Below are 12,028 nucleotides of genomic sequence, written 5' to 3'. Positions count from 1 at the left end.
ACTGCTATAAAACACAAGGTGTGCATAAGCTAATGTGCATAAGCTAATGTCTGATGGATCATATCCCAAATTACTGTTGTGGAATCCAAGCCCCAGGCACCAACTCTTTTTCACGCAAGCATGCCAAAATTAGATTATATCCTTGAGACAAAATGGGATAAAAAGACCCTTTGAAACACTAAGAATTCTGACTTAATCAATGATTATTGCTCTTTTTTGCATGGAATTTAAAATTTGAGCAATGCGTTTGATTTTCACTTTTTGTTAAATCAATCACTGCTTTTGCCAGTCTGGAAAATATGCCACATTGCACCGACACTTCAGGTGCATAAGTACAGTTTAAAAATTGGGTAAGTGTAGCTTTAACATGGGGATGGGAACTAATTGTTCTTTTGCTGCAATATCTGGGGAAGCTGAAGGCAATTCACATTTTTGTGTGTCACTATAATAGTTGAAACTATTGAACTAATCATCCTTCTCCAAACCATTTTTATAAGGCTATAGGGTAATCCTGATTGTGACACCAGCCCAGCAAATTTCAGGTGAAGATGGTACAGAGAAATGACATTCATGGAAGAATCATTTATTTCAGAAATTATAGCTTGCCGTAATTTAACTCAACAGGACATTCCACAAGAAGATATTTCTATAGAAACCTCTATCTCTCTCCCTCTTACCATGCCTTTTAATTAAGTCTGGAGCTTTGAGTGGCTGTAATCAATGTACACAAAACAGGTAAGCAGGCTGCTGTAAATACAACTGAGGGAAAGAAAGGATGTCATGGGTTTCTAACAAAGACGCGACAGATTTACTGGAGGGAAAAGAAAATAGAGTGCAAAGAAAGATTACAACCCAACAGGAGTCTCTGATTTTACATTCTTCTTCTCTTCTACTTTCATTCTGCTAGAACATGGGATGGATGCCAGAGATGCATCAAACTGTCCAAGTATAATTTAAGTAGTCAGGGAACAGATGTTCACAACAGTTTCTGGTCAGCGCAGGGATTTTATTACCTGCCCACAAGCTCCTACCCACTGTGAAAACTGTATTTCTTGAAGATGCACTGTATCAGATTGTATCAAATTACCTGTATTCTGTAAGGTTGAATGACCCTAATCAACTAGCAATGTAATACAATATCTCTTCTCTTCTTCTTATCCTCGCTTTATCTAAGACACAAGTTACTTACACTGGCCAATATTATAATGTGGGTTTCAAAATGCTCAGATACTTTAGGAATTTGACTTTGAATGTTAGCAACCTCCTACAGCGTGAACAGGTGGGAGAATGCTGGAAACTGAAGGTGAGCAAGAGTTCTCCTTCCCTTCTCCCTTGTACGTGCAGCAAAGGTCACAACTCTAATCCACCTCTTGCACTTTCAAAGGAAGAAGACAGTGTTCCAGCTCCAGAAATCTACCAAAACTTTTTTGCTTTTTTATTTTTCCACAACAAGTAAGAAAATAGTAATTTCTCTTAAGGAGATCATCAAGGTATATTGATTCTTTTAATTTAGGAAGAAAAGGTAATCAAAGATGTAGATGGGATTTGAATATATCAGAATTTACATACAGAAGCCAATATATTGACAAGAGTGGAACTGGTAACAGAAAGGGGAAATTACTGAAATTTGAAAAAAGGGTGACTGCAAAATGCCAGGCAATAAACAAAATGTATGGCTCCAGCAGCATAAAACATTTTCTGTGCATTAGGGATAAGCTAACACAGGAACAACTGTAGCCCACATAAACACAGTTTTACTAGCTTTATATAGGTCATCACCAGTGGAATAGTCATATCTTAGTGGAGCTTTGTATCTGAAATTTTTCCCAGTTTCCCTGGAGCCCACACCAGGAATGTGCTACCACAGCAGCACTGCCAGCGAAATCCAAGAAAGGCAATTTTAATCTAGCTGAGGTTTCTCTAAACGTGTCACAGTATAGTTGTAGCCTCAGCTTTCACTGCAGATGGGAGAAGTCAGGTCTCCACCATCATGACAGACTTGATGTGTACTGGGGTATATATGATTTGTTTGTTTTCTCTTTAAAAATGTTTCTGGTCTAGGTCAGGCAGAACTTCTGGAAGGAAACAAAAGATTGCACATTTCCTTCGAGAGTATTTGTACATATTTGAGAAGAAAAGACCCCTGACACCCTATGCACATGACATACTTTATGCACGATGTATATACATGAAAGAATCACACCATAGAGAGACCTCAGACAAAATGGAAAGGAATTTTCTAAGAACAAATGGGAGGGACCCAGCAGTTCTTTACAATATAACAATGAACTTATTGTTAACTGCAGTTAATTTTATTATTGTTATTAACTGCAGTAATGGTTAGAAGCAAGAACTCATTGGCTGGGACACAGTGGGGAGGGTAAGAGTGGTATGCAAAACTATTTTCTTAGGTTTTACTTCCAGTTTGCATTCCCCATTTGCTTAGAGCTTTATTTAAAAAAAAAAGTTAAGTTCCATTCAACTAAAACAAAACTTCACTGATTTTGAAAGCTTCCTGGTCTTTCTGGAGAGCTGAATTGGAGCCAATCTGAGTATATTGATCTCACAGCTACGGCTGCTTGTGGGACCATTTGGGCTATCTAAGAAAAAATAAACAAATCAAGAGTAATGGCCTACCTAGGAGAATAACACTTCTCTGTAGAATGTCCAGGAATACTTACTGCAGTAGAGGTGAAAATATTTCTTTCCCTCTTTCACTTCTCTTTTCTGATTGGGACATCAGTATTTTCAAACTATGAACAAAACTGCACATTAGAAAACTTTGCATTTTTTATATATCCTTCACTGTAGTAGGTGGAAAGTTTGTATACTTCTTCCTTAAATGCTTATCAAATTGTATACAAGCAGAAGATCTCTTTTGTAAGTGAGTCTGCTATTTTGAACAGAAGGACAATATAATGTTGCCTTATGTCATGAAGGTCCATGTGGTACATATGTTCATTCATGCCTAATAGATCTCTCAAAATAGTCCTGAAAAAAGCATTCTAGTTGCCTGTCCAAACACTGTCATATCACACTTAAAACTCTGTGAAGAAACAAAATCTTCAAATATGCTGGCTGGATAGCTAAGAATGAAAAATAATAACAATCTCAGAAAGAAAAAAAAAAAAGAAAAAAAAAGAAGAAACAAACCACTAAGCAGTATCCTTCTTTCCCTGCTTAAAATGCACTAACATTCATATGTTGTGTAAATGGTTCCACACCATCTGGCAGCTAGGAGAAGAACAAAACATCATTTGCAGGTACTGTACTTCTCACATTCTAAATAATGTACCACAGCGCACTAATTGTCATAACACACAGCACAATATACAAAGAATTTAAAGTGCAGTATGTTCCCTCTCATTCATATTTATGCTACACAGTTCAGGAATGCACTTACGTTGTGTGCAATTACTACTTCGTGTATTGCCTGGCTGTGTAGATTACATGTGATATGCTAGAGAGAGAGTAGATTATACAGAAATTACATTCTTTCCACAGCACAGCCTTGCAGGGCTAGAAGTGTACCATGGATGATAATCACAGGAACTCTTTCTTCCACCACGCCAATATAGGGAGCCTGTTACCACCTCCTAGCATGCCAGCCCTCTCATAGACTGCAGCCTATCCTGCAGCTTTTTCCACCGAATCCCTACATATCTGCACAGACATCAGCAAAAGCCAGCTTCCTCAGCACTTAGACAAATCCTAGGTCTAGGAAGAATCAGCAGATGAATTTAGTACGTGCTGCTCTCTCTCTGAGACAGTCCTGCATGCATTCACCTGCTGTACTGATGCTGTACATAGTCCCAGTATAGCTGCATCTATATTGTGCTCCATTCAGACACAGGGAGCTGTGTTTCTCTGATTGCCTTGCATGATTATGGTGGTTGCTGGTAGTATTGTTGTATGTGGGAATGAGCCAGGAAGGACGCAACCATGGTTTTCATAGCAGCTCATGTAAGGCTTCATGTTTGCATCTCCCTGGGTTGTTATCATCAAAGCCAATCAGAATGCTGGCATAAGTCTCCATTTCTTAAAAATACATCCCTGCTCTTAAACAGTTCCACTGACATGAATTTAGAAATGGCAAGTAGGGCATTCCTCATGATCTAGAAATGATGACAAGCAGGACCTTTACAGGATTTGAATCTGTCATAGTCTTACAAACTAGATGGTAGTAAACTGTTCCTCACAATCCTTTTAAGGAGCTCTCACATTTTTATAAAACACAGTCTCTATCAGATGTAGTTAATCTGGGGAGAAACTCCTGAGGATTTCTGTCTTCCTAGCTGACTTCCAGTAGTCTTCTTCCCTATAGAAGGCATCATTAAAACTTACACAGCCAGACAAGTCAGCACGTGTCAGCCAGTCTGGGATAGCTTTCCATACGTATCTTCCCAGCCCACACCAAGGTAATTAGTTATTTTAACCTTCTTTCTCTGAAAGTTTACATTATGGAAATGTCTTGCTCTATCAGTTGGATAAATGCATATGGTAGCATATTCCTCAGCAGACTCTTACGCCTTCTGTCATCTCAGTTTTTCTCTCATCTCTCTCTCCTACACCTCATCCAAACTTCAATGCCTACTCCTGCTCTTTCCTCATCTGCTATCCATCCTACGCAGCTATGTCCCCTCCTTTAGTCCAGTAGGGTTTTTCTTTCATTAAGTGTGCATGCTACCAGGCAGACTCAGCCACAAAGTGAAGCTGGCATCTTACAAGGTCCTGACTCTGCCTTCTGTACGTCTTCGTTATATTGAGAAATAAATTATCTTGTTAGTAATATTATTACATTTTAAGTTGACAAGTAAATCTTATTATAAAAGTGTAATGATACAATAGGATATTTTATTCATGCATTTAGCCCTCTCTCTCTGACACTTAATTATATCTACTGCTGCATGGTGATCTGAAACATTAATTTGCCAGATCAACTAAAATCCTCCATAATAGACCAATTTCCTGCCCTGTTCTTAAGCTTCTATTCTGAAATTACTTTAAACATATGTCCAGTGAACATTTGAAGAGCTTGATGGGAATGAAAAAAAAACAAACCCAAAAGCCTTAAAAGGTAGTATTTCATTAAGAACTGCAATGAGAATCAAATTGGAACTTCCATATAGGATGAGATAAGAAGTTTTAGATAGACATAAATGGGATCTTCCTTATCATGAGCAATGTGGTACCCATTTATCTGTTCCACCACAATACAATGATCACATAACCAAAGAATTTTATGATATGGCTCAGGGCAACTGAGGCTGTATCTCAGCTTTTTATGGAGCTTTTGCCCAGGGGACCTTCCTTCACATGCAGATGTGCACATAACCATGTATACGCATGTGCACATCGGCCAGAGAAGTTGTGGTATGAGCTAGGCACTCCATACTATGGAGCCCTAAGGACACTCAGGATCCAGCCTATGTCATCCAGATTTTTCCTTTCAGGTAACTAGCATTCATCCTGTTCTTAGGCTCCCCATCACTTTAGTGTGGATAACACTAGAGCTCACTACGATACTGAAAGGAAAAGCCGTAGATTATTCTCCCTGTGATTTAACTGCATGCCCCTATGTCACTGTAAGAACTGATGGGGTAGCCAATGACTGCAGAGAGACTGCACTGAGGGACAGACATCCTGCAGGTAAATCAGGCCTGGGGTCCACTTTGGCAGTAGAAGACCCATAAGATGCTCCCCCAAGAACTCAAGCAGGTTGACCTCACAACAGCACTGAAGGCATTCCAGCATACACAGCTTGATATTTTCATTGGAGTACTGCCTTAAGGGCCATTCATCAGACAGCAATGCCAAGGCCCTACATCTTCCAGTAGAAGCATGTAAAGCATGCAAAGCCCTATTGCATAGCTCTTCTTCCACCTGCTCCCCTGCCCAGCTGAGCCATCCCAGTGTGAATCCTGAAAGAGCACAGAAGTGCTTGCAGGTGTAGGAAAGATACAGAGACAAGCATGCAGAGGGCTTCAAGGGGGAGAGAAGACAATTTGCTGCAAATCTTAATTTAAAAAGCCCTCTGAAATTGAGCACAAATAATTATAGTTTGCAAACTGCCTATAAATTGTGTTGATGACAGTGAGACAATCTCCAAGCAAATAATCTTCTCCCACACTGAAAACAAGCACGACCCTGGTAATGCATGCTTTCAATAAAGGGCTGACAGACAATATAACCAAAACCTTTTCATTTCCATAATGTGAACTAAACAAAGGACACAATTGCATCTGATAAACATGAAAGACATCTACACTCTTTAACCAATAAATCTGACAAATTTACCCACCTAGTGTAAAGGAAAATGGAAGAATAAAGGCTGAGCCTTTCCCTCTGGTGAAAAATAAGGCTAAGAACGGTAGAGTTACTGCATAAAAAGTATAAAAGACTTTAAGGAACTTTGGCACCCAGCTTTTACTGAGCATCAGCTGGAGGTGGATGTCTAACTCTCTTGCACTCCTTTGAAAATTCTTTTGAAAATTATACTCACTTTGTCAGCTCAGTAAAATTTTGTGTTCTGCTTGCATATCACATATACCATCAAACTGGGGACTTGCCACTTTAAACAGAAGACTTACTATCAGTAAACATGTCTTTTCTAACCAAATCCAACACGACTCTATTCATCAGTAATAAGCTTTCAATATAAATCTCTTTACTGCTGTACTCTGTGCATCAGAAATTCATGCACAGATTTGGTATAAGCAAGTCCAGCTTCCTCTGGCAATTTAAGAGACAGACTCTGCAATGACAGAACATTTTAAGTTAACATACAACTATAAAAACATTCAAGTGACAAAATATACCTATTTGTTATTCAGGGAGAGCATCAAGACAACAGTTCATGCTATGCTTCTCAGAACAACTAAATCTCTATCACTAGGACAAAGCATTTAAGAAATTTCAGATCTCACTAAGACACTAAAGGAAGTCACCGGGTTTTAATAAGAAGTCAGTCCCTGTGTTGCCTCCTAGGAGCAAACTGTTTTCATAAAGTCCAACTCCAATTGTGGTAAACTCTACTGAAAATCTTAAAATTAGCTCAGTAATATTTTTAAAGATCTATTCCTTAAGGACAGCATGTTAGGAAGACAAAGACTTTAAATTGTACCTCTCTTAGATGTACTTCACTTCTTCTTTTTCTTTGTACTATCACTTCTATCCTTACAAATTTAAGTCATTTCCTGTCCTCCATATTCACAAGCCTGTAAGCCACCATTTCATCCCAATTGCTAGCGAAGTTGATATGAAGAGAAAAGCAGTCCATACTCAGGACTTGAGCCATATGTGCATACTGCCTGACCATAAGTTTGGTTGCAAGTTTACCATATGGTTCTTGGGCCATCTGCAGAAGCCATATACTATTAAGTCACAACCATTTCTTTCAGTATGTCGTATTTAGGCAAAATGCCTAAAAGTGGTGCTGCAATGCTACAGATGGCTCAGATTCCTTTTAAGGGTCTATCTCGGACACTCTCTGAAAATCAGCCATACATTGGCTAGGAATAGATATAGAAAAGTATTACTATATAGAAGTAAATAATTGCTTCTTAATACAATCTTCCTCCATAGATTGTCCAGTAGACAGTGATTCTTTTTTCTTTAGTGCTGCTTTAAGAAGTGTCTTCAACTGAGCAGTAAAGGATCCCTTTTTAACCTGATATTTCAATTTGAGAAAAATAACTAGTTCAGTTCCTGGTAGTCACACTATCAACTTAGACAATTATTAAGGACCAATTAGTTGCAATGTAGTTCTGAAAGAAGTTCTTCAAAACACATACATGAATAGAACTTAAATTCTACCGGTAATAAGCAGAAAGAATTTTATATAGTAACCATGATTTTATTTTTAGAAATTTATATAAAACATGCTTGTCCTTGAATCTGACAGGTTTGAAAAACATATGTATGAAAATCACATTTTAATTCAGCAGCCAAGGAACAGCACTCAAGATTAATGCAATAACTCAGAAATATACATGATTATCCTCAGTAATCATCAAAATCAATACCTTAGTGCATGAGCTACAGTGTCTGTTCCTGGGAGAATAATAAATTAAATCTACTTGGAAACAGTGGTGAATAGCACCCTAAACTTTCCTAGAACTCCATTTGTCATGTATGATTTACCACTATCTTTTCATTTCATGGTGCAAACACCACTTGGTCTCATCTTCCTGTAAAAAGCAAACTGTTTTGATGAAGGTCAACTGTTTAAGTTGGGAAAAAAAGGCAAACTGATCATGATATTTCAATTAAATTGAAAATAATCCTACATAAATGTCACAAACAGTATCTTTCTGTTCACAGAGTATATTAATGCAGTGACCCCAGAAGGGATCTCTAATCTCTTTTACCTTAGAGATATTAAAATGTAAGTCAGAGTGGAGAACACTGAATAGAAAGCATGTTTCAGCTCTCCTTGCACGGACAAATAGACTTTAAAGAAGACAGCTTTTTATTTATATTGCTAATTATATTACTATGATAACACCTAGAATTTTCCTTTATCCTTACCCCTGTCTTACCCCATTAAGAACTCATTGTGCTAAATGCTGGAGAAATCAAAAGAAAACAGCCCCCATGACTTACAGCTCCATTGAAACAAAATGCAAACAGTAACAAGGAATGGAGTAAGAAGGCTGGAAAAAAATCCTGCAGTTATTGTTTCAAGACTACAAGCATTACAGAATTTGTTGTTTGTAAAAAAAGATAAGGAAAGGGCAATGTATAAATGACCTAGCTTTGGGAACTTGTTCTATATAGAATTGATGACATGGGAAAAAGAGCACCATTGTCTGCAGAAGTGCTTAGGCAAGTAGTGGAAATTGATGCTGTTGTCAAGAATGAGTAGCATTCACAAGAGAAAGTATGAAGGAGAAGCTATGACATCTCTTGAGGACACGAACCTGTGATGTATCTTGAGCAGGGTTTAAGATTTAGTTTTCTGGATACTGAAATGACAAGCTCCTTTAAAAGGAACAAACATACAACCTCCTCAACAAATTTCTAGATTTTGTAGGTAGGAAAAATAAAAGTAAATGTTTCCTAAAAAAATAATGCTGTGGAATCTGTTTGCTTCATGGACAGCTCAGAGAGATTTGAACTCCACCACAAGTATCACACGCTTCCTCAAAATCCCATTGGGTAACACCAGCTTCTGTAAATACAGTGTTCTGGGTGAGCCTAGCAGGGATCTGTATTATTCACATATGTCTGGTATGTAGAGCTGCCACATGTGATGTAAATCATCACATTTAATAAGAAGTCTAACAAACCCTGCTCCCCCTCAACCCCAAAATTCTCTTGAATAGAAAAATTAGATGTGCTCTAAAATGTCAACCTGTTGTGATAGTATGGTGTTAAATCAGTATCTCTAATGCCTTATGATACTCAGTTTGTTTAGGGCTTGTTGTTTTTCCCCCCTGTTTTCCTATACAAGTTAATATTTTATTAAAATGGTTTGATCACACTATAACAATCTCTGTCTGAAGTTGAACCACTACCAATTCAACCACAGATCTCTAGTCCTTTCATGTCCTTTAAAGGTGTCTCATCAGGGCACACAGAATTTTCAAGATAAATTTGAGTGTCCATGTCAAAAAAAGGTAGCAGTAAAACGGACAGCTGATGCATTTAAAAAAGATTGAAACAGCTACTGGTTTGGTTTTTACTTCAATACTTAAATCTCTTCTGTACTGAAAAATGCTATATCTTTTCCTTAGATCTTAAATTGCGAACATTTCACTTATAAATTGCATAGGTATTTTTAAGAGTTCCAGAGAAAACAGAATTGCCCTTATGCTATGGTCACGCTGCAGTCTTTTGAGCTGCAATTTATTTTCTTTATATTCATGATATCCTTCTGTGTAACTGTCAGGAAGAAACGAGGGCTGGGGGCTCAGTTATGAGCTTGAATGCATCCCTAGGTCTCTAGGCAAGGTGTTCAGGTGAGGTCCTCTGTGAGGTCACTGGTACTTGGGGCCCTCATACTAATAATTTCAAAGGCTTTTCTCCCCACAGGAGTAGGATATTATCTGTCACAAGAATGCAGGTGAAACTTGCTTTGTGTTCCTGAGTCATCTTTCATCCTAAAGGACATTGTTTCCTGGTCACTCCCTGGGAAAATTAAAATTCATGAAGCTATCTAAGGCGTTCTGTTAATGGATTTTGTATTTCTCTTTTTCTGTCTCATTTCTTTCCTCTTGTTTTCCTCCCAGCACACATTTCCTAGACATACAGTATTCAGACGAGCTTGGTAGAAGCTGAAATATTAAATGAGCTTTGAACTATTGAAAGAAACAGGAAAGATTAAAACCACTTACACCTCCAGGTCAACTGCTCAACTGCTTAACTTGTGCTTGAAAAAGGGAAGAGCAGACAGTTCTGTGAGAACCAAAATGGTGCATGGAGACACAGTGACCCATTTCAGCTTTCAGGCAACCACTTGGGCTCTGGTTTCAGTGATGGTTGCTGTGGGGAAGACAGGAGAGGAACATCACAGCATAATTGCTGACGCAATGTGACAAACCTGTTAGGAAACAAACAGTGACTGGCTGGCAGAATTAGCTTGAATCAATCACACAGTAAGTTCGTTGAAAAAAGAAAATTAGAGTAACAAGGGATAAGCCAAACAGCAACTAAATAATGTGGAAAGGAGGAGTCTCAACAGGCTGGTGAGAAGCGGTTGATGGAGGCAACTTGTCACTCTTCAAGGCAATCGGGTCTGGTGCAGGCACTTTCCACAGTGGAGCAGGTCATCGTGGCATATGGCAGGTTCCTGGGCAGTGGAAAGCCCAAGGGAGCATCCAGACCTACCAGGATTTGTCAGCTCTTGCTCGAGTGGGTAATGCGATGTGGGAAGTGCCAGGAGCTCCCTAGAGAACTATGAACAGAGTGGGCAAACAGGGTGTGGAGAAATTTGCATGGTAGTTCATGCAGGGAAGGCACCTCTTCAAAGGAGGGAGATTCCACTGAACAAATGGACACTTGAAGTACACATAACCCAGCAAACAGGCACCGCTCTGTGATCCTCTGCGCAGGTCAAGGGCACTCATCCTACCTGACCCTCAAGGCAGGATGTGGGTGCTTGTTTGAGAGTAAAGGCTGCAGCTCTGCCTGGCACAGTCTGCACCACCTGAGGTCAAAGCCTCCACCCAGACAGAGCTGCTGAAGGGAGAGGCTGCAGTGCAGACCTGGGGCTGCAGGAAGTGCCCAGATATTTCTCCCAGGGCAGGGACAGGCAGCAGCCCTACCTGCAGACTTCGTGCCCAGGTACGTCTAGATTAGATATTAGGAAGACCTTCTTTATTATGAGGGTGGTGATGCACTGGAAGAGGTTGCCCAAAGAAGCTGTGGTTGCCCCATCCCTGGCAGCGTTTAAGGCCAGGCTAGATGGGACTTTGAGCAACATGGCCTAGTGGAAGCTGTCTCTGCCCATGGCAGCAGGGTTGGAACATGATAACCTTTAAGGTTCTTTCCAAATCAAACCATTCTATGAAGCTATGATTCTATTATGATCTTATAGCCACTGAGCCAAAATTATAGCAAGTTTAAGCATACATGCATCTTCAAAAGGAGGGAAAACACTGCTTCTTGAGCAGCTCTGGTCAGTGCTTGTTCCAGTGCAGATCAGCAAGGGCTTGGTCATAGCTGTCTGGGTGCAAGAAAAAAATCTGATTAACCCCTGGATGGATAGATTAATATTTTTTAGCTACTGTGTCATATACACACCCACTGCCTTGCAATAAAACATAGGTCAATAGAGCTTACAACCTTCAAGGGTAGAAGGACTTTCATATCTGTATTTCTGTGGCTTGACATGAAAACTTATTACTACCTGCTCTATACAACATAGTTGTGCCATCTGTTGTGATGTTTATCCCAGTTATTTCACCCACAATATTCTCACCTGGTTTGAGTGACAGTGTCCTGGGTTCAGCAGTAGCAGTCATGTTTCTCCTCCTTGGTAGCTGGTGCAGTGCAGTGTTTTGACTTTCGGCTCGGGAACAGAGCT

Source organism: Pezoporus wallicus, unplaced genomic scaffold (assembly GCF_028554395.1).
Source record: "Pezoporus wallicus isolate ANWC-B61680 ecotype Strahan unplaced genomic scaffold, APGP_CSIRO_Pwel_v1 contig_5542, whole genome shotgun sequence".
Lineage (NCBI taxonomy): Eukaryota > Metazoa > Chordata > Aves > Psittaciformes > Psittacidae > Pezoporus > Pezoporus wallicus.
The sequence above is the reverse complement of the archived record's forward strand: the minus strand, read 5'-3'. Positions refer to the sequence as shown.